This window comes from Lithobates pipiens, unplaced genomic scaffold, assembly GCF_037356315.1.
Source record: "Lithobates pipiens isolate NorthernLeopardFrog02 unplaced genomic scaffold, aLitPip1_a1.2 Scaffold_18, whole genome shotgun sequence".
Lineage (NCBI taxonomy): Eukaryota > Metazoa > Chordata > Amphibia > Anura > Ranidae > Lithobates > Lithobates pipiens.
In genome coordinates this window covers 506853407-506877845 of record NW_027507758.1, presented here as the reverse complement: position 1 = coordinate 506877845, position 24439 = coordinate 506853407, and the positions used below count along the sequence as shown (strand labels likewise).

Genomic DNA, 24439 nt, shown 5'->3' with positions numbered 1-24439 from the left:
TCCCTCTACCGATCGCGGCAACACCTCACGTGTGCTTTGAACACCGTTTTCATATGTGGGCGGACTTACATATGCGTTCGCTTCGGCATGCGAGCGCACGGGGACAAGGGCGCTTTAAAAAAAAATATTTTTTATTGTTAATTTTACATAATAATATGTAAAAAAAAATTGATCACTTTTATTCCTGTAATGTAAAAATCCCTTGTAATAGGAATATGACATGACATCTCACCACTAGGCTGGGAAGCCTGAAATAAAAAAAGCCTGAAATAAAAAAAAAAAAAAAAAAAGAAGATCCAGCCGAGGCGGTGCCGGTTTTTTGAATGCAGAGGCCGGGCGTGACGTCATAACATCGCGCCCGGGCTCCAATGATCATAGAGACCATCTGGTCCGCTGGAAATCTCTATGATCAACATATGGGGCCGGCAGATCCTCTGTCCGACTCACCGATTGTTGCAGTGAGTCGGTAGAAGCACCGGAGGATGGCGACGTCCCCTTTCGCCGTCCGTAAGAACAATCAAGCAGTGGAACAGCCGCTATGATCATTCTTATGGTGTAGAGAATCGACGGCTGAAAATGCCGATATCTGAATTATGTCTGTAGCCTCAGGCATCATTGAGATATAACCCCACAAAGCCGACTACGTCATATGACGGCATGCGGATACCAAGTGGTTAACAATCAATAGCGTTGGCTAATGGCAGCTGCTGTGAAAGTCTATTCACAGCCCTTACTGTGAAGAAGAATTTATATATGTTCAAAGGGATTGTAAAGGTAAAATAACACATCTATACTTACCTGCTCTGTGCAATGGAATTACACAGAGGGCCCAAACCTCCTCTTCTCGAGGCCCCTGCTGGCACTCCTGGCCCCATCTCTTTGTTCAGTGCCCTCGAAGGAAGCCGCTTCCCATGAGGGGGCACTCGTGTGTGTTTGCACCCAAGCCCCACTGCTGCCTCCATTGACACAGACAGTGGGATTCAGCCACCCCCCACCCCTGCTCTCTCATCACTGACTTTGTATGGAGCCAATTGATCCTGGTGCCCCCACAAAGCAAGTGAGACCCAGAAGCGAGAGGAGAGAAGAGCTGCAGATGTGCACGGCGCTGGATCGAATGAGGGCTCAGATAAGTAAAAGGGGGGGCGGGGGGTAGGCTTTAAAACCTATATAAGGTTAAACCTCTTTTTCCCAAAGTGCAAAGAATGTCATTTACAATGACCTTGAAGTGAACATCATTGCTAATTTATAGGACATTTATGTATTTATACAAGGTAATCATATTCCTCCTTTAATCCCTTTATGACCACCCAACACATATGTGTGGTGGTAAAAGGGCGGGGTTTAATGCTCACACACAACACATATGTGTCACTGGACAGCCAGTGTGTATGTTCTGAGAGCGTGCTCATTGCGCACTTCCATCACAAAGACTGTGAGCTGGTGGTCACATGATCGCCAATCCTTCCTGCACCCTGAGCAGAAGGGGTTAACACCTCTTCTCAAGCAGGAAATATGTTTGGTTTACTTAATTTTCCCTCATAGCTAGTTCTCCATAGTAATTATTTTGCCCTTCTCTACACTCTTTATGAATACGACATATAAACAGTTTAATTATCACAAGTGAACAAAGTTTCCTGATAATCTAAACCTGGCTATACCCCGAGTGAATTTCAGCTGTTTCATGAAGAATTGGACAAAATTTCACCAGTTAGTGGCAGTTCTTGACATCCTACCAGCTGGCATTCTTCAAACTTAAAATCGAAGGAGTGGGGTGGAAAATTGCCAGCCTAACAGCAGCTGCATCCATTGCAATCAGATTCAGCATCTATTCTGATATCCTGACAGCTGCAGGTGTCAGCTGTCAGAATACAATAGCCAGAAGGAGAGATTTGTTCATTCACATTTGTTTGTGTGGATGACGAAACAAGAGTGGTATTGTATGGTCAGTGTAAGACCACTGATGATTACAGAATATTAGACTTTGCATATATAAGCTGATATCTTCAAAGAAAATGATAATACAATGGGTGACGAGTCTATAATTATCACTCCAAATTGAATAAACTGAGTTAAAGTTTAAATTTTCACATGCAATGTATTTTTAGTCATTACCAAAAATAAAATCAACTTATTGTACCTCCTCTCTGCTCCTATATTTACAAGATTAAAGTAGCTGTCCAGTGCTGAACTTTTTACAGGGTTAGAACTGGACAAATTTTATTCTACTTTTTACGGAGGCTTCAAGATGTAACAAAAAGCATTAATTGGAGTTGGGCTTTCACTCCTGGTGTTAGTTTAGTACAGACAAGGGCAGGTAAATGTCTTGCACTATCCTGACACACCTGGAAGTGTCACATAGCAGCAGTACCCAGGGATAATAAAGGAGTCAGGATTTTAACTCACCACTTCCTTCATAGGTAAGTATAGACCTTCTTCTTTGCAGGGTTATTCTAGTGGTTCTAAAGGCTCAAAGTTTTTTTTTTTATCTTCATGCATTCTATGCATGAAAGTAAAAAGCCTTCAGTGTGCAGCAGTCCCTCCAGCCCCCCAAATACTTACCCAAGCCCCATCTTGATCCAGCAATGTGCATGGAAGCCTCTGGGGACTCTCACTCATCATTAGCTGAGGCAGCAGCGGGAGCCATTGGCTGTCAATCACAGCCAGTGAGACAATCAGGAGAGAAAGATGCATGCTTCTGTGTGTGAATGGACACGCAACTTGGGAGCAGACCAAGCAGGAGGGAGAGGCCAGGAGCGCTGGTGGGGATCCGAGAAGAGGGGGATCTGGGTTGCTCTATGCTCTTTAAAAAAAACAAGACTTTACTATCATTTTAAGACCGCTAGTGACAGGGTTTCTTTAAAGTGAAAGCATCTCCCAGAAGTCACTGATTTCAGCTTGCTTTTAGATAAACTCCAGGGATGATATATGTTGCATATAGACCAGCTTGGTGCAATATACAGTAAGTATGCATATTTGATAGCCAATTGGTCTCTGTGGAAGCTAAAAATCACTATAGTAGCCTGAGCTACTTCCAGGTCCCACACCACCTGCCCTTCTGTATATTAACCATAGAAGTTTGCTCATTTGGCACGCTTGCTACTCAGAGAATGTCTTGCATTTTTCTCAATTAGTGCAAAGTGTTCTCTGATTGGAATGGGTCAAGAACAGGGGCAGTGATGTCACAAGCTCTACATGGTCCAGAGAAATCCAGGTCCAGGTCAATTGAGAAAAATGCAAGGGTTTTCTGAATGGAAGTCCAGCGTCCAGTGATTTACGTTTTCCACAGAGGCCAATCGGGTATCACATATGCATACTTATAGTTGTCTTATTGCTGGTTCAATGTAAGTATGCAAAATATATCATCCCTGGAGTTTAGCTTTAATGTGTATGTGAATGCTGCTTTATACAGTTGGCTGCAAATTATAATTTTATATGTCTGCAGTTATTTTCTAGGTGTCTCCTGATCCTTGTGTGACCTTTTTGGTCTGCCAAAACACACCAAACATCAGTGCACAAGTCTATACATGAAAGCCTTCACTAGGATATGGGGCTTGGTTTCCTGCAGCAATAAAGAAAGATAACTTTGGAAAATGTATGTTTGGCTTTATAAAAAAAAGTGAGACTGAGTACCCATTCATGTGCAAAAAAAAAAAGATTTTTTATGCATGTGATTGAATGATTAAATGCACACCGCTTTACCTCAATATTTAAAGTGGTGATAAACCCAAAAACTAAAAAATATAATACATTGTGGCGGGTGCATTGGTTTTCCTTTTTATTCTTTTTTCTTTCATTTTCACCTGGTGTTCATACCAGATGGAGAAGCAATGGAGACGCTCTTGGACAGCAGCATTGTAAGTCTGTGGATATGGCAGTGTTGGAAGCATTAGCAGATTTAGATGGACTTGACTACCAAATTAAAGCACAACTCCAGCTAACACTTGTAAGCAGTTACAGCAGCAGTTTTTTTTTTGTTTTTTTGTTTTTTTTTGGGGGGGGGGGGGGGGTTAAAGGCTTTAAATAAATTAAAAATTATTTAATTATTATTGATTATTGTAAGGACCCCTGCCAGTGGTAATAATAATTTGCAGAATTACACTAGTTGGACTTGCTGGCATGATCATCCAGTGAAAATAAAGAAAAAATAAATAAAACAAATCCAAATATCACATCTACGAATTGGTAAACTGCAATATAATCATTTTTATTTTGGGGTTTATTACCACTTTACGCAAAGTAAACATTTACTTTGCAAAGTGGGTATTCAAGTTCCCAAATAAACACTGTTGATTCATTTAATTAATCAACCCACGTTGTCAGTCACCGTAGCCAGTACAGGCACTTTCGTTGTTAACCTGCGGTGAATTACGGGAATTGTGTATATAAAAAGATTAGAACAATCTCTGTAGCAGTTTGATCTGGGTGGAATCTTGCTCAGTACACCATGTCTAACAGTTTTCTGTTTACAAATCATGGTTAACTGTACAGAACCATCATGGCCAATGTACATATGATATCAATTTTAAACATGAATGATTTGTTTTCTTGGTAATCTTTGCTGTTATCTCAGTTGGGAAAGAGTGTATGTCTACAGAGATAACATTGTTGTTAAATGTTTTATTAGCCTGACTTTAATAAGTAATAACAGTTGTTCCTATTCAGAACTTTATAAGCAGTTTTGTCTCTCTCTGGCTATTTTAGGTCAGGTCTACTGGTGGTTAGGCTAGACACAGACAGGCAGAAGCCTGACAGGTGGAATCTTGCCAGGATCTGTTGGGTTATTGGTGTAACTCAACAAAGAGGCATAAATCAACACAGATTGGAGCTATGGAGCTATTCCACAGTGCTTAGTGGGAAGAGAGAAGGATTGGTCTAGTGATGTGGATTTAAAAAAATCTGCATAAGTGATAACAAGCCTTTTTGTCATTAATAGAACCACTAATTGTCTCTATTGCTCAACTAATCTAGGGTTATTCTTTGGTGAAAGTAAAAAGCTGGTCAAAGACTTTATAAAGTAGTTGGATATAGATTCACAATCCAGCCTTCCTTTATAGAAATCTTCAAAGCATAGAACATTCTATGAATTTTTATGCTTGGCCCTGTCAAGCTTACCAGTTTAACTGAATGGGCAGGATATTGGAGAATCCTGCCCAGGCCAATTTATCCAGGGCAATACAACAATGAAGAGGCAGGATTTCTAAGCTGGTGGATCGCATATGTCCTCAACAGGGATGAGGTTTGAGTTTGCTGCAAATCTGGCAGGTTGGAAGCTTACTGTCCCGGCAAACTAATGTGCAGCTTTGTCCACTAGAATAGCCTTTACCTATAGGAGGCTCAGAAGGGCCAACATTGGTTATTGGTTAAGCCAACCTCCTCATTTTAAAAGGTTGGGTACAAACCAGCCATATTGTCAGTGAACTTGAAGCTATTGCAGGGCAAAATAGAGAAAGATGACAAACTGAATAGGGAGACATTAGGGTTAGTTAGGAAATTGTACTTTAATTATGATTTCTAGATCTTTGTGCAATAATCCCCTTGGTTGCCTTATTTTTTGTCATTACTCAGGGCTTTTTTTTCTTCCAGTTTGTTTTGTGGTTTATTTGCAGTCAGTTCTCACTTTGTGTGGTTGTCCCGTTCATATCAGGCTTCCTTGTAAAAAATGGGCTCTTGTTTCATGTGGTTGGTTATTTGGGGTTTCATTTATTTGGGGGCTTATAGTTTTTTTATGTTTATATGGCCTTTATATTCGGATAAATTGTCAGACTTCCATTTAAAAAAGTGAGCTTTTGTTTCAGAGGTGTTATTTGTAGACATGTGCATTCGTTTTCATCCGAATGCATTTTCATCCGAATTTCAGCTATTTTTAAACGAAAGACCCGACATAAACAAATGCTTTATTTTCGTTTTCGCTGTGACAACAGTTTGATATAGATAGGAGATTCGACATGATGCTGACAATAACAATCTGTGTCTATGGAACCTGTGGTCGAATGTACCTAACCTTAACTCTATTAGTCCAGGATTATTCTACATAGAGAGAAAAGATTTGACATAGAGAGAAAAGATTCAACATACAGAGAAAAGATAGCTGCTGGAATTGGGTGGGGGAAGTAAAATAAAAATAATGATGATGATGAATGTTATTGGCTGATTGTAACCAAAGAGGAGGAGCAGTAAAATAGCTAGAACTAAGTACACACATACAGCCAACTTACTTTCACTTACAATTGCTAGTAGAGAGAGACACACACACTGAATCATTTCAGACTGTCCCGGGTTCCCTACTGCACATGCACGAGTCGCGCAGCGCAATGAGAATGCTCCGCGCTGTCTCTGGGACCCGTGTGTTTCAGCAGACAGCACGGCGGGACAGGAAGAGGCATAGACTCCCGTGGGAGTCTATGCCCAGAAGTGGGTGAAACTACCTGTCTTAGACAGGTATCTGCACCCCCCTCCCCCCTGAAAGGTGTCAAATGTGACATGGGAGGGATCCGATGAGCAGAATTTCCACTTTAGGGTGGAACTCCGCTTTAAGGGCCAATTTCTATCTGCTGATCAAAGTGGGTCTGTTACTATCTGACGAAAACACATTTGTTGCTGCAAAGTATCTAAAAAAACTTTTTTTATGCTGTAAGTACTCAAATTGGATTGCTCCTGCTGCAGGTAGGCCAAGCTAGTTGCAAGAGAAGAAAAAAAAATAATAATGTCATTGCCAAATATGCTCCAGCAGTGTTTTCTGTTGCTGACACTGTTCATGAAAATCACAGTTTTGAGTAACACCACTTACAGCTTGTATCCCCCAAATATGCTATTTAAGGGATTTACGTTTTTTCATATGTGCCCTCAAAGTTGCAAAAAAGATCCTCTCCTCACTACACAGTATTTTTCTTTGTTTTGCATTGGTATATGTCCCCCATGGCAGTGCCCAAATTCCTATGCCTTTTTGACAGTAGTTTTTACCTATTAACCCTAAAAATGAACACAGTTTAACTACAAGAGTTACCCCCATAGACATCAATGAGATTTTCCTTTAAGTTAAAATGATTGTAAATGATCACCTTGTAAAACAACCTATTTCATTTAAAATAGAAATGAAAAGCAAAACATTTGTGTTAAGATATTAAAAGAAATTATAAATACACTTTTTCCCTTTTTATAAGTGATCACATTCCCTCTGTTCTCAGCTGTATAAGAGCTGGGGGGATGAGCAGCAGACTGAGCTTCCCAGTGAATGGCTGGGCATGTCAGGACAAGTCTGCTCATTGAAGGAGAGCATACTGAGTTCGCAGCATAGCTAGAGAACTGACCATGGTGTGTTCTCCTGCTTAGTGTGATCACGTTTTAATGGGAAAGCAAGGAAACTAGCAGGAACACCAGGGTTTTCACATAAAGGAAGCAATACAAAGAGAACAGGATACTTTCTCATTCGAGTACATGGTACAACAGGCACATATCAAGAAAATGAAGTGTTGGGGTAACAAATGCTTTAAGATAGTGAATCAAACCTAGGCAGATTTGCCCATCAGTGGTCCTCAAAAGCAGCCTTCCATCGCTGGTGTCTTCATCTCCTAAGCATAAGTTCAGTTGGATCAGCCTACACCTACAAAAGGGAAGGTTGTGGCACAATAAAAGTGTTTAGAGCAAATGATCTACTTCTATAGTGACTAAAATTTTTAAATATTTATGAACATGCAGTATAATAATTTGATCGTAGCAGATGTAGATCAAGTGACTGTAAGCCTGTCTCCTTATTTGTAATTATCATTGTTTGGGTGTTTCCTCCTGATCAATTAACTTTGATTGTCAGTATAGCCCTATTGCATATTTGATATTATCCAAAATGAGGTAATCATGACAAGTAGATTTCTTGAGATCATTTTCCTACTTTTTCATATATAATTTGTTCTAATACAGAATGAAAACACTCAAGAGATGTTGTTTCCTTATGGCATTAGCATGATAACTGAAAGCGACAGCTACATTCCCTGGGGGGGTTACAGTACTCTCTACTGGGAAATTTTTATGCTAATTATAAAATATGAAAGTATATTTGCTTGTTTCTAGGGGCGTCCATATTGCTAAGTAACTGCCAAGGCTCAGGTAGAGGCCATCAAGCAGTTGCACCACAATTTGATGGTTTCACTGTCAGTCTGCTGTGCCCTGATACTTTTTTATAATGTAAATAGGTTTAGATACACTTAAAGAATGTGACACGTTTCAGTATCCTGGTCCTAACGTGTTACTAAACCCACAACAGTAAAATCAGCCTGTATTTGCAGTAAAGCATGCTTGTTATAATTGCTGTGGAATCTAAGGGGTTAATCCTCTGCATTGTGTAAAAAGGCTGCTTGATCATCTCTGCACAGATCCTCCCCACCATGCACTGTCCCCCTGGACAAGTCCAGATAAGACAGAGCCTTTGGATTCAGGCTGCACATGCTCAGTTTGGTGTGTATTGCTAGAGAAGTTTTTTTTCTTGGGAGAGTGCATGTGATTAGCACAGGGCCAAGCGCCACTGTCCAGACATGTCCAGACAGAGGGTCAGGAGCCCTACAGCCTCATAGGACAGCTCAGTGCAGTATGAAAACTCCTCCTACAAGCTTTACCAGGAACTGATAGAAATCACAAGACTGCTATATACTACTGATGAGAAAAGATATTTAGCTGTTTATATTTACTGGAATATTTGCATTTCTATGTTCTGTGTACTGTGGGAGACCAGATATAGTGAATGCAGGGTCCTGGGTTTAGTAACTTTAAATGTGATTGCTGCATTCATTTTCCAGGCTTTTTTGTCCTACCGATAACACACCTGTCCTAGGGTGACAATGCTCCCTGTTTTCTTCACAACCACACCTATCTAGCCCAAAACAACACATTGCAATGAATGATTCTTTATAGTAAAGGCCATCATACTGCTCCCTGTGTGCTGCTTTCTCAAAGTTTTAGGCAGGGAGAGCACATTAAAGCCCTGAACACACAATCAAAATATAGTATAAAAAATACCACTTTCATATCCATCATAGGACAATCTGATTGTTAGTACACAGCTTTCATCCGAAATGTTCCGAAGTGACAGTCACAAAAATGTTCTCGTACAATACCAGATCATGCGATTTTTATTTAATCAGTACAGTTTTCATCCAAAGATGCAATGCAAATACATTACATCACTTCCAATTTTTTATTCTATCGTACAAGAATTTTTGTACTTTTTTAACCTATTCGTTTTCGATATGGAAAAATGCAAAAAACAAAAACAAAAAAACAGACGATTATTCTTATAATAATCTTATTGTGTGTACTAGGCTTAAGACTGAAGACATCCTTCTGCTTTAGTTGTCACTGTCAATCACTTCACCTCTCAGGCTGCCTCTGCATGTTGGGGCAGGCAGTGTCTTCATGTTGGACTGTAGTCTGTGCACAGGACCACACATGAACAGATAGCAATGTTAGGGTTTCATAGGGCCATGCTAGGGTAAGGAGTCACCTGGCAACAGGAAAGCAGGGGCAGCAATAATGGGATCAGGTAAATAAGGAAGGAAACCTAAAACAAAAAATAGAGTTCAATGTCACTTTAAGAGTTTGTGCTGCCAAAGTCACTGACAGGGAACCCTGAAAGTACAAAAATTGCCCACATAGCATGGATCACTGGATTGGAGTCTGACCAAGGCATGGTTAAATATAATACCCTAACACTTAAAACAAACATCTCCCAATAGTTCAATTCATCTGGTGATATAATATATGAAGCCTAAAGTAGCTATCTACAATAGGGTCAGCGTGATCCCAAGTTAGACTTGGATCTAATAACAGTGAAAAGTAGAAACACTCCCACAGTGGAACAGCAGGGAGCATGCCCAATCCTCAAGAATGAACCAAATGTTAGAGGTAGCCTGCGGCCTCTTCCAAATTAGCTGACCTTACCTACCTGCAAGCCTTTAGCTTAAATCCTACTCAGCAGTACCCCTTACCCTCTCATCTCCTTTACTGGACTAAGGTACCCAGAAGATGCAGGTGAAACTCATTAATCCAGTGGTAACATATAAACTAGAAGCACAGATAGGATTAGCTGAAATCCAAACCAGGATATTAACTTGTCGAGGCAATATTACCAATAGAACCACCATATTATATAGCAGCATGATCATTAAAAATATAGTATTTTTTTTTGTTTGCCAGTAATCCTATAATCTGTTTGGCAGGACAGTATAGCAAACTACCTACAATTTGAGAACTTATTATAATTTTGTGTTGAACCAAATGTTTGGAATACAATTATCTGTAATAGTGTGATGTGAAAGAATAGGTTGGTATATTGACCACAGGTCAAGAATGCTTACTTATCCCACCCCCACTAACATTCCACATTCTCTAGGCTTCACTATTGATTGGGTTGATGTTCAGGCTCAAGGAGAAAGTTTATTTTTGGATTATATGTTGGCTTATATCAGCTTTTCCAGCTTTACACATTGGCATGCCCTGGAATTTCTCAGTGACTTTAGCAGGTTCAAAATTCCCTGTCATAGTGTAGAAGGAAAATATAACCAAGGCTTACAGTAAATGTACTATTAAACATTGTCAAGGTTTGAATATGCTAAATAGACCTGAAATGTATATACACGACTTAAAATGTCCTTTATTTTACAGAATGTATTCTATAGTCTATCTCAGACAAGTTTATTAACAGAGTGGCCTTTAAATAAATTGAATGCATTTTATCTTGAGATCTTTTTCTAACAGTGAGTGTAAGTATAATGTCAAAATTGACTGGGGAATATATAGGTGCCCTGACAGCTTAAGGTTTTTTCAACCGGCTTCTTACACTATGTGTGTTGCGTCATTTGAAGTGAACTTGGAAGTAAACTGATTTCTTGCAACTTTGTCCTACAGCAACCTTTCTTATCAAGAATTCTGTGCAAACTTAGGTTTATTCCAGAGGTTGCTATGGGTTCATGTGTGACACCAATGGCTTTCTTAGCTATTCTTCCCACTTACTACCAATGTAAGAAGCATTTTTCCCACTGACCACAAATGTAGGAAGCATTCTTTCCACTGATCACTAGTGTAAAAAAAACATTCTTTCCACTGCCTCACAGGCGTATTCTGACCACTAATTTGGGAAGCATTCTTTCCATTTCCATTGACCACCAATGTTAAAAACATTTTTCCCACTGACCACAAATTCTTTCCACTTACCACCAGTGTAAGGAGCATTCTTCCCCTTGACCACCAATGTGAGTAGCATTTTTCCCACTAACTACATGTAAAAAAGAGTAATTTCGACTTATTTGTAAATTCCATATCTTGGAGTACAGTACAGGACACTGGCAAAGTATTTTTAGACCCTGGAGTATAGGCTTGTACCTTCAGGTGATTAGAAACTGGAAAGCTTTTGAGGATATGCCCACTGGGAGCCTCCCCTATAATCCAACCCCACTCTGTGAATCCTCAGTTTTGTAGTAAGTACCTCAGAGTAACCAAGGAATGGAAAGGAGGGTGGCCTGTGTCCTGTACTGTACTGCAAGCTATGGAATTTATAAGTCAAAATTCCTCTTATTTTAATCGTACAGTACAGGAAACAGGCAAAGTATTCATAGACCCAGGGATGTCCCCAATTCTTCTAAATAAGAACGATGGGTAACAACTAGGCAAATAGAGCTTTGCCAACAGGCCAAACAATAAGAAGGGTCAAAAAGACCCACATTCAGAATATCACAGCCGTAACTCTGCGGCTGAATGCTGCAGATTGAGCATCCACCTTAAACAGCTGGGATACAAAAGATTGGTGTCAAATTGCCGAGGAAACTCCCACCCATTGATTGAATGGACAAGTAAATGCACCAGAGGAAAGTTGTCCTTGAGAACGTACGATCTAGCAATTATACTTTTTATCCATCTCACGATGGAGGACTTGGAAGCAGTTTGACTCGTTGCGAGGACCTGATAACAGAACAAATAGTGAATCCATCTGTCTGATTGGAGCTGTAGCTTTGAGGTAGACTCCAATGGCTCTGATAATGATCGGGCATTGAAGGGAGATTAATTTTAGATGCATTTGTAGCAGAGCATAAGGATGGTAGGACTGTGTACATTTATTTTCCATTAAAAAAATTTATTTCCAAAAAAAAAGGAGTAACATTACAAGATGAAAACAATGTATAGTCAAGTCGAACAAGGTAATTCCAGATCCTATGATGCAGAAATAACACACTATAACCTTACTCGTGAATTGCAATCTTCGTAACAGTTCCTGAAACGTATTGAGAAAATCCCTAGTATCTTGAGATCCCTGGATAAGGTGAAGAATATTTTCATCTATGAAGGGACTCCTCTAGAGTCCAGCATTTGGTGTCAGAGGTGTTTTAGCTTATGTATGTAGTGTTCCGGAATTCCATAGGTGTATGAATAGTCATCTGCTCATGGGGAGGTATTTCCCTAGCGTCCAGAGCAAGGAAGCCGGTGTAGAGTGTGTGGCGTTCCGTAGGAACTGGCAGATGTTGTGGGTCTAGAAAAACCAAGTCCGTCTGGGCCGTAAGGAAATATGGGCAAACTGAGGAGTGGGGAGGTCCAGGGGTGGGGGGAGGAAGGGGGAGGAAAGGATGGGGATGGGCAGGTATGGATATGTGGGGATGGGAGAGTAGGGGGAGAGGTTGAGCAAAGCGGCAGTTAAGGAGAGAGAAGAGATAAGGGAAGAAAGGAAAAGGTAAGAAAAGGAAGAGAGGAGAGTCTCTCTGGTCTCCATCGCAGCCCCCCAGGAGGTGATTCGATTGCCCCCCTCTGATGTGTAAACTCCATCACGTAAATCAAGGTGTCGTTGTAGGATGTTTCCTTTAGCTTTTAGCTATTAGTTGCCTTGCCCAACTGCTATGTGGGGACGAAGAGGTCCGTAATGGGGCAATATGACTAGGAATGGGAGTGTCAAGGCTTCCATTAGTAATTTGAAGGGTCTGGGGGAGCTAACCCCATGAAGACTCTATATCTTTCTGAGGATCTGAACTGTGCCCATTTATCCCATGTTTGGGCAAATCTGTAGGGGGTGTCTCTAGCAATCTGGATAAGCTCTTCCATTTCAGCTATCTTTCCCACTCTAGTGAGCCATTCAGATATGGAAGGGGCATTGGAAGATCCCCAATGGGTAGGTATAGACAATTTGGCCGCATTGAGTAAGTGGATATCCAACGATTTTCGGTACGAGTGAGCAGGTGTGGGAGAATGGTGTAGGAGAAGATGGGCTGGAGTGAATGCTAGGGGGTGATCAGTTATTTGAGAGGTGATCTCATGTACCCAAAAGGTCTGGATACTGGGGCATGACCACCAGATGTGTAAGAAGGTTGACTGTGTACATTTATTAAACAATGAGTAAAAAATTAGTACATACATTTGCAGTATGAGATACAACTACTTACAAGAGACAGCCACCAACTGAGAGACATGTCTGACAGACCAGTAAGGCTACTTGAAGAAGAGAACATCTAAGAAAATATCCCTGATGGGTTTCAAGGGTGGTTTAGTATAATATAGTATAAATAATATAGGTCTTTGGTAATTAACATTGTAAAAAATTGCAACATACACCATTTTATGATGAAAGGGCTATAAAAAAGGTTACTGAGGTATTCAGCTACAAAACAGATTAAGGAAGTATAGGCATTTATCAACAGGAGAACAGCTGGAGCCTTAATAAATGTAAAGAGCAACTCCAGCTTTCAATCCAATACACAACCCCTCTCTAAACCCATCCCTTTTCCCACACTTTCCAGCATACATATCTAAATTACAGGAGAATTCCACATGGCCATGACAAGTTTTCCCCTTTTTCTCTTCTCCAGTGTTAGCAGTGGGCTGCCTCACTGCTGCATAGAATGGGACTCACTTTGTGACATGTTAGTACCATTCATTGCAGCATTCCACTGTGAGCCCATGGGGTGTGCCCATGACAGTCTGAGCTCATAAGGAGGAGTTAAGCCCCATACACACTATCAGATTATCTGCTGAGTTTTTCCTTCAGATTTACCAAAACCATATAATATGAGGACAAACCTTAGAAGTTTCAATGTGTATGCAATCAGGCAGGCCCTTCTACTACATGGTTTTGGTAAATCTGAAGGAAAATCTCAGCAGATAATCTGATCGTGTGTATGGGGCTTTAGAAAATGCTGGGCTTCATTCAATCTCGAGGGGGTAACAGTCAACAAAGTGGAAAGTCTGTGAGGGAGATCACCAGGAAAAACGTGAGTATGCTCACCTGGTCTTTGCAAAATAGGCTTTGTATTCTTACTTGAGCCTTGGTGTTCTTTGTGTATTTCTTCCACATCTGTGCAAAAATCCAGTGTGAATCTTTGCCTGTCTCTGTGTGGGTGAGTGAGTGACTTGTATAGTGCTACCTATGCAAACTGAATTGCCTCAGGGCGCTTTCTTACCACTAGAGCCCATCTGCAGCTTTTGCATGGTCCTTTTACCCTGTAAGGTCCTGACATGCTTACAAACACATACAACATTGACATACACATATTAAGGCCAATTATTTTTTTTAGACAAGGTCTAATTAACCTACCAGCATGTCTTTGGAGTGTGGGAGGAAACCCGCGCAGGCACAGGAAGAACATGCAAACTCCAGGCAGATGGTGTCGTGGTCAGGATTTGAACCAGCAACCCTATTGCTGCTAGGTGAAAGTGCTAACCACTACACCACTGTGCTTCCTCTAATAAAAAACCGGACACCGCTGCTCTCTCCTTGTGCAGAATAATTAGTCTAGTATCTGCTCCCTCCTGTAGTTTTCTGCAGGCAGCCTATAGTGGTTGGACCTCAAGGGTCCTTCCCACAGCCCTGCTATGGGCAACATGGTGATAATGTCCCTTCTACTTGGTTTGTAAAAGCATATGGTGCATACATTGTGAATTTATATTCTTTGTGGCTATTGTAGTATATACAGTATATCTTCTTTAATCTCTTTAGTTCAATTTTGGTGGGACCATAGATTTTTTTTCTTACATTTTTCCCCAAGTCGATATCTGACCTTTTCTTAGGCTCCATGTTTCTGTTACTACTGGATTTATCACCATTGTATATATAGTAATATTTATGGACACAAGATGCCAACTCTAATGTATTACAGAGTGGAAAATAACAACAATTTGCTGCTGATTTCGTAGCTAGTATTTCATGTGTTACCAGCATTTCAAAATATTTGAAAGACTTAGCTCTGTGAGAACGGAGTCTCACGGTAAAAAAAACAATTTCACCATCTTGTTTCTCATATTCTTTCATATATTCAGTTTTCATATTGTCAAGTTCTAGGCCTTCTTTTATAGCTGCTTTTAAAAGACAATCTGTCATTTTTGCACCAGAGTCTGCACTGTTATGCAACCATTATGATTTTATTTCCTGCAGTAGGGAAAAATCCTATTGAAAATTGTCCCAGGAGATGTCCTGCATACCTGGAGGTCCTGCACAAGACTGGTGGGGTTCTGGTTCAGGGTTTTTCGTTCTGCTCCAAACCCTCTACCATGTAATGGTTTGCAGGGACACAAAGTTGGCCCTATTGTCTTGCCCGATTCCCGGCTTATTTGCAGAAGCTGGCTACTTTTTTATTTCTGCTAAACGGACTACAGCACAGGCCTGGGAGACCCTGCGCGTTGCCTTTCAAAAAGTGAAATCACATATGACTGCCTTGATGCTCCATGAGCAGATGTCTAGCAGTGTGAATAAGATATCCTAAATTTCTCACAGTCTGGGAACCATGGATTTCCTATGAGTTTCCCTCACTTCAACCGGCATGTTCAGCCCTTCTTTTTTTACCCTTTTCTTTCCATTTTTCATTTATTATCCTTCGATATTTCATTGCAGTTGCATAAAGGTGTTTGACTACAATTGTTCTGTTTGTCTTCCTCTGTAATACCTGATCATTCTTTAGCCCCTGCGTGGTCGACCTATATGCTTGCTTCTGATTTCTTATGTTGTGTCATAAAACCAATAAATACACTGAAACAGAGAATTGTCCCAAAATTTAAAACATATTACCTCAAAGCACAACTGTCAGAGTCCTATTTAATGGATGACATTTCTGAAACTCAAGGGAATTGTTATGTAGGCATCAATGTTCCCCCTTAGAGCCAAATGAGAGTATCCATTTTCTGATATGTATGTCATAAAGAAATCTGAATTAGATGTAGCCCCTAGACATAAGCATACAGAGTATTAATAAGAATCAGTACATTCTTAGTCCAAAAGCTGTGGCATTGTATGATGGAACTGGCCGTCAATACCATCCCTGCTCCCCATGACTGATGCAGTAATAACTTATAAAGAACCCAGCCTTTACACCCCAGGGTAGAAAAAGTTTAGCCTAACATACTGGATCTTGTTATAAAGAGAGAATGAGTGGTACTTACAATTAATGCCAAGAGCTGAGTGCCGATGCAGGAAGAAGCTCATCTTAGCTCCAAAAAAGATCCACTACACAAGAGAAAGAAACCAGCTACACATCACGCTATTTCAACACAGATAAAATAATTTAATGTACTGAACATAATGCAACAGAGAGTCCTGTCCAGGGAATGCTTTTGCTAATGCGTTTCACCAACAGTTGGGCTTAAGCCTAGATTAAGCCTATCTGTAGGTGAATGCATTACATAGCTGTGAGTGAAGCATATTATAGGAGGATTTCCCTGTGCAGGGCTCTCTGTTGCAATGTGAATGGTACACAAAATTACTTCACCTACATTGCAATAGTCACGTGTGCAGCTAGTTTCTTTATCTTATAGGTGAACCTGCTGTCAGCATCTTTTAAAAAAATCATAGGTCTTTGATAGGGGTGGGGGCAAAGGCAATCACTTTAGAAATTATTAAAACCTCAATAAATGAGGTGCTGAACACATTCTTACATGGGCTCAAACACTGGACAAACACTCACCTTGTTAGGGACATATGGTATTACTAGCTCTATATCTCTCATTTCTCATGCATGCCCTAGCTGTCCCTTTACAGTGAAGGCTTGACTGTAGATCAACAGACAGTTCTCATTTTATGCACACTCACGAAAAAGACCCACAGTTTGCCTTTGTAAATTTGACTTGCTAGGTACATGACAGCTTATCTGTCAGCTGATACCAGTATTGCACAGTGAAGCTGGAATGCACATATATGTAGCACCTGGCATAATTTACACAGCTTATCTAGTAACACCACCTCACTTGTTGTACCTGAAGATGTAGGGAGAGGCCATGCTGGATTTTATTTGATGCTCTAATACAAAAGGCATTGATCCACAATGACCCAGAGCCCAGCTTTCAAAAATTAACCATCTGGCCTCTTGTCTCTTTATTTGGAACAGCGCAGCTTGTCCTACTTACACATTTTTGTTTACAGATACCCAACAGAGTACAGGTTTCTAAGACCCAGCTCGCCATAGGTTTCTAACATCGCTTGCCCCCTTATTGGTTTAAGATTTCTGCTTGATTCCTGCGCTCTTTCTCTCTTCTTTTTTTCTTGTAATTGTAAACATTTTCTCCATATTCATTTCAAGTTTTGTTTTCACAAATGCTTTGATATCATTATGTGCATTTCTTCAAGACATGATCGTACCAGGCATACGGCCTTCACATTTTATCAATTCTGTAGGAGGTGTTCTTTGTAGAATTTAACAAATATTGTACAAATCAACTAAGCCTCTGTTCACACCGGTGTGACTTATCATGCGATTTTACATTTACAAATCACAGGACAAGTTGCACCCTATTGTCAGCAATCAAACCACTCAAATCGGTGCGACTTTGTGGTGCTGCTACGATTTGAAAAAAAGGTTCCTGCACTTTTTTTGCGATTTCAGGTGCGACTTGCATAGACATCTGTGCATGAAGTGGCACAGATGTCAGCCAAGTAGCACCTGAAATCACACCGACCTGCTACTTTGAAATCGTGCTACTTCTAGGAAAGTAGGAAGATTTCAAAGTAGCATCAATGTGAACCAGGGCTAATTGCATTAAATGGCGAATAAAAATAATTTGGGATACTCTGGGTACAGAACATTATTTTCATTTACACTCAGTTAAACATGCCCTAGTGTGCTGGGAAGCAAGCACCAAATTATATAGTACAACCTGTGATCTTGCATAACTAATATAGAGATACCCCCATAGGAACTGCTGATTAAGATCTTTACATCAACTTTACATCAACTTTTCCAAGAAACCTCAGCCCCTCTATAATACAAAGTGATTAAGACTAAGGCCTAGGCATAAGATGACATTTGGCATTCAGATCAGCATAAACAGTAACAAGGCCACCTCAACATTGCAGCAGTAGTAAGGTTTAATCTGCCATGTGCTGGAACTATACTGGGGGTGATGCTAGTCGCAGACTGACAGGGTATGCACTGTCAAAAAGAAAAGGAGGGTGGTAACGAAGGGGGAGGCAGGCAAACAAAGGGGACTTGCAGAATAATTATTAGGGGAGGGACAGTCCTTTAGGATGCTCTTTCCTGACTATCGTTGCGGCTCTTTTAAGAGTGTTGGTACACTTAACAACTGTCCCAGTTAAGCTGAATTCAGTAGAGGTACAGTATAGGTATCCTGGCACAGGTGCAAGGTAGATGTGGTTCAGGTGTGGTAAAGGTTTGGTATAAAGTGGTATAAGATTGGTTTAGATGTAGTCTAGGTTTGGAATAAAGGCAGTATAGAGTGTAGTATGGATTGGGTAAACTTCATGTCCTGCTCTCAGTGGCTCAGTCCCTGCTTGCAGTAACAGCAATGGGTGAAGAGCCCTCTCACCAGTTCCTGGGATGCTGCAGTATGCTCTTGCTGTAGAAAGGGGGGCCCTCAGGCTCTCCACAGAATGCATCCAGAGATTTAGTGGTGGTAAGCAGAAGGTGTGAAGATGCTCTGGCCTCCCTGCGGCAACACTGCAGATGTCATCGCTGGTCTGGTCTGCCCTGCCCTGCCCTGGGTGTCTCTGGTCACTGGCCTTGTGGATGATCCGTGTGCAACAGAACCAATGTATGCACCTCAGCTCCCGCACTGCAGTGAGGAAGAGGTTTCCAGTGTTGTCTGGTAAAAGCTGTCCCACCACTCCCTCCCATCTCAATGTCCTAGGGCAGTCTTGGCCCTAGGACATTGAGACCCTTGGCACCCCTGGAGTTTTGGAACTATATTTCCCATGATGCTCATGCTCTCTGCAGGTTAGTTGAGCATCATGGGAAATGTAGTTCCAAAACATCTGAGGTTCGCCATCAGTGTCCTAGGGGAACTGTATTGTAAAGGTCCATAAGTCCCACTCTGGGATTTTTAGACTACAATTCCCATGATCCTCAGCATTTTGCATAGAAGTTTATAGACTTTCCTGGCTATTGTGCAACACAACTTTCAGCATGACAGAAGAAAGTGAAAGTAAACTGATTGTAACTCCTTCTCCATCTCCAGCACCTGGCTACATAAACATTCATGCAAAAACTACCAAATAGCAGCAAAAAAATCTAAGTTTCCATTCGACCAACAATTTTTAAGTCACCGAATGCCCAGGGAGTTTTTTGTGCAAAAGTTCTTTTGAATATCTCCTAGTGTATGGCCAGATTAAGGTATGTAGTCAGCCATAAATGAGATGGACAAAGATTCATGCATTAGTATTTTGTGCTGTACTGTATATCAATTACTACTCCCACAGCGGTTTGGTAAAAGGCTTAATTATTTGTTGTTTAACAGATTAATGGTATTTTCAACTGCTCAACTTCAGGAAGTTTAGATGGATCCTTAAGCACATACAAGAATCTTTAGACAGATTTAAAGGTATAAGTGAGCATCCTGCGGTACCTGCATTGGTGGATTGCCATACTTTAATGGGTTTGGGTGTCCAAAAAGTTCACGTTTACATGTCTATGTGGTATCTCAAATTGACACATTTTTTTCAAGCAAGCACCACCAGGAGTTGGTTGATATTTGCATACTAAAGTTCACCTATTTTAGCGTGCTTTAGAGGAAATGAAAACAGGTATTCAGGCACCTGGAAGTTCCTGTAAGATATAGTAAATGGCTGTTTGAGATATTGCAGATACTCAATGACTTGCTTTAAACAAACATCATATAGTGAACAAAAAAAATTAACTACAATTTTTCTTTTTAATCACAGACAAGAGAGAAAACGGAACACCCTGAGAACTAAAAAAGAGTGCCTTGGAAACTAACAGGAACACTTATATCATATTCCATTGTGAACAAATAAATTTATTTTTGCATATTGACAAACTTATGTACTTCCATGTTTCTTCAAACATGCAATTGTATGTCCATTTTACAGATGTTGTGTATAAATACTGTAACTGCCAAAAGTACTGATAGTTTCATGTTTGTGACACCTCAATGACTGTAAAAGCAGCCATGTTCTCGATTGAGCCAATATGAATGAGGATTGTAGTCACACCAAGAAGTGTAATGAGGGCAACTTGTCCTTTCTTACAATTAAAAATTATAATGCTAAGTAGTGCAATCCTCTGCTCACTCCTATACAGTAGTTATAATCTTGCTGTATTAGTACAGGTTATGCATATACTGTGCCTTTTGCAAAGTTTTTAGTTTTGTTGGTGGCCACATTGTGCATACAAGGATTCTCTCTAAAGTCTGGCATTCTTGCGGGATCGAAGAAGCAATGCAGGCATGGTTTTCAGCAGCCGATAACAAGGTCATGTAGAAGAATCTCTGTGAAGGCATCATGTACCCAAACATTCCATGGGTTCTTCAAAAGCCCATACAAGTATGAAGGCCTGCTCACATCTAGCAGCATGGTCCTACAATTTCAGGGCAAATTAATTTCTTGTATACATACACATATATACATGTTCTCTCTTTACACCAAATGCATCTGACGCTATAGTGCTATGGTCCCGTTTCCAATTGAATCTACTGAAAGAGAGGACTTAAAAATCCAAAACATCCAAAATTTTGAAAATCATGAATGATGTGAAACAGAACCTAAGTAGTAGGGCATCTTTTTGTAAAATGCCAGTGAGAAGATGCAGGGCCACACATAATCAGGATTCTCTGAATGAAATAACCCCTTCCTCAAAGGAACCTGTCAAGATGGGAAAATGGGAGCTGCCACTGCTGAATTGATTGTGAAAGTTATCCTTACCCTTGTTTTGCTAATTCATCTGTTTTTGACATAGCTCATCTGTTTTCCTATTGGGTACATCAGCACCTGATATGCACATGCTTGACTTGGGTTAATGACACACAAAGTAATGAAGAATAGATAATAATGGCAGTTCTGAAGCTTGCAGCTACAAAAAGAAGTCAAGCCGAGGCAAATCCTATATTTCTATCCTAATATATTTGTTGGGTTTTGTTAAAGTTAATCAGTACCATAAGCTACAACTGCAATAATGCCAACTGTGCCAGCTGCTGAAGATGCCTATGGAAAGAACTGTATTTCAATTTCTGAGCTGCAGTTTCCCAGGCAATTAAAAGTAGAATGAGGGACTGACTGTTTACAAGGGGGCAGAAAGAGTAGATGACTCATTTGAGCCACAGTCTAAGGCAGTTATGGCAAACCTTGGCACCCCAGATATTTCCCATGATGCTCATGCACTCTGCAGTGTAGTTGAGCATCATGGGAAATGTAGTTTCAAAACATCTTGAGTACCGAGGTTCTCCATCACTGGTATAGGAGAATCCCAAGCAGACTGTCAATTACAGTGCACCTATCAGCACCCTAACGCTGATGTCTTAATGATGATCCTGCTCCTGGCAACACACTAGCATTGTAAGCAATTAACTTGCTAACCTGGGAACAGTGATGGAGTAATATTTTGCTAGTCTAGCCAGATAGAGAATGATCGCACAGAAAATAGTAAGTGGCCATCTAAGTGATCCTGTCTTGGCAAGTTGCCAACGGACATGATAACATGCTCTGATATATAGAAACAGAATCCATTACTGGAGTGCTAGCACAAAGCAGTGCCTGCACATACCTTTAGATGCTTTGTACTGCAGCCGGGAAGCCCAAAATCTTCAGGGTTTGACGCTTTATAGTTAGTTCTGTCCCTTTAGTACAGGGGTGTCAAACTCCAAACACATTTTCTTTGCGGGCTACATCAGCATTGGGGTTGCCTTCAAAGGGTCAGTTGTACCAGTAAAGACTAGTTGTCCAGAGCACCCAATCCCTCCTTACATCAGATATAAAGAGCCCCTTCACCCTCAGAACTTAAGATTCCCCAACTCTTCCTTACATCACAGTGCACTCCGCTTAACTTGTGCTGCTGGTGGAAAGAAGCTATGGGCAGAGCTGGGAAGCAGAATGTGCAGGTCTGCAGGAGGACCAGAGGTGAGCTGGAGCCAACTGGCAGAGTCTGCTGAAAGCTGAGACCAGAGGAGGCGGAGACGAGGGGGGTGATGCTGCAGCAAAAGAGGTGTGAGGGGCCGAGGGCCACATGAAATGGACTGATGGGCTGGATTTGCCTCGTGGGCTGTGTGTTTGACACATACTTTAGTATATTCCTATTGTTCCAACACCATAAAGGGTAGTGCTATTGACACAAAAACATATGATAAGCAAATTGATTAGAGATCAACGCAGTCAGAAAGTGTTAAACCTTGTAGATTGCAGTAGGTTGGGATTTAGGGCTCTCAGGCAGCAGAGAAGACCTGTGCTGGAGCCTGTTCAGTACCCTTAGGTTAAAATTAGACATATTTGATTTTGCCCTTGAGAAACATCAAAGATAAATATTGCATTTGTTTGAAAACTGCCTCCAGTATACGAAAATGAGTTACACTTTCACATTTGTTGTGTTGTACTGCCAAAAAAAGACTAGTTTGTGACCTTCTTGAGAACAGTTAGGTTTTATATTGCGTATATATTGTGTACCATTTCTGTTAATATTTGTATATCCAAACCCCATTATAGAATCTGCTTTGCAACACCAGTACAAAAATGTATAATGCTTATGCAAATAAAATTCGGCTGAAAATGTATTTCCAAAGTTCCATATTTCTGGTCACAAAGCACTGGGCTTATTCAGTAAAGCAAAAAACAAAATACAGCCAATCAGAAATCATCTGACCTCAGCATATTTCCACATCTCTTTTTTCACCTTGCTTTATTGAATAAACCCAAAAGACTTTATAAATGCATGACAATTGTCTTGCTCATTGTCTGTGTGAGACAATGTACAGTATATTAATATACAGAGATCATGATTTGATATTAGTGCTGCATAGCATTCACTTTATGTAAAATAATGTGGAGACATTTGTGAACCAATAAACTGGGGGGGGGGGGGCTGATTTGTACATATACTGGCTGATGATACGATTAGCCTGTACATTACATGTATAAAACATTCCAAGTGACATATGTGCAATATGTAAATAGATGTAAATATGGACACATATAATAAAGTGTTTCTATATACACAGGATGGTGTTTTTTGTTTTGTCATCAGGATGTTATACAGTTAACAAAAGTCCACACATCTTTAAATCAATTTGGATGGATAGGAAGGTTTTGATCCTAAAAAAAATCAATATAATCTTTATTCACTTCTATGACCCCAGCAGGCAGATTGCTTCTCCAGGGTTCTGTTGTACAGTGCCTTGAAAAAGTATTCATACCCCATTGAAAATTTGCCAAATGTTGTCATGTTACAACCAAAAACGTAAATGTATTTTATTGGGATTGTATGTGATAGACCAACACAAAGTGGCACATAATTGTGAAGTGGAAGGAAAATGATAAATGGTTTTTTAAATGTTTTACAAATAAATGTGAAAAGTGTGGTGTGTATTTGTATTCAGCCCCCTGAGTCAATACTTTGTACAACCACCTTTCACTGCAATTACAACTGCAAGTCTTTTTGGGTATCACCAGATTTGCACATCTATAGAGTGACATTTTTGTCCATTTTTCTTTGCAAAATATCTCAAGCTCTGTCAGATTGGATGGAGAGCATCTGTGAGCAGCAATTTTCAAGTCTTGCCACAGATTCTCAATTGGATTCCAATTCCATTGTAGCTCTGGCTGTATGTTTAGGGTCGTTGTCCTGCTGGAAGGTAAACCACCGCCCCAGTCTCAAGTCTTAGCAAAAGGAAGCCTAATGCTGTGAGCACGGCATGACCCCTCAGGATTTTGAGGATAGACCAGAAAAGTATTAAAAAAATTCCTTTTATTTATTTCACATAGTAATTACATAATAAAGACATTAAAATCAATGATAACACAAAATTGCATGCATATCAAAATGCCCTCCAAAATTTGAGCGGGCTAATACATGTAGCTGTTGAAAATCACGCCTGACATGTTTCAGACTGAAATTTCACAAATCACCAAATTTAAAACACATGACCTCTATGATCAATTGGAGGTACAACAAAAGGAGAGATTTGATAAATCTAAAAAAAACATTCTGATTAAAAAAGACAAAAAATTATTCAGGGACAAAAAATCCTTTGAAGA

General features: G+C 40.3%; 1 protein-coding gene across 2 annotated transcripts in view; it reads left to right on the top strand.

The window, feature by feature from the left end:
* ALKAL2 (ALK and LTK ligand 2) overlaps positions 1 to 23403 on the top strand; it is a 114723-nt gene extending 91320 nt beyond the window's left edge. For both annotated transcript variants that reach the window (XM_077488697.1, XM_077488698.1), the window contains one exon: positions 20123 to 23403. The gene's annotated coding sequence lies outside the window, so the exon portion shown is untranslated. The remainder of the gene's footprint in view (positions 1 to 20122) is intronic.
* The last annotated feature ends 1036 nt before the right edge of the window (positions 23404 to 24439 follow it).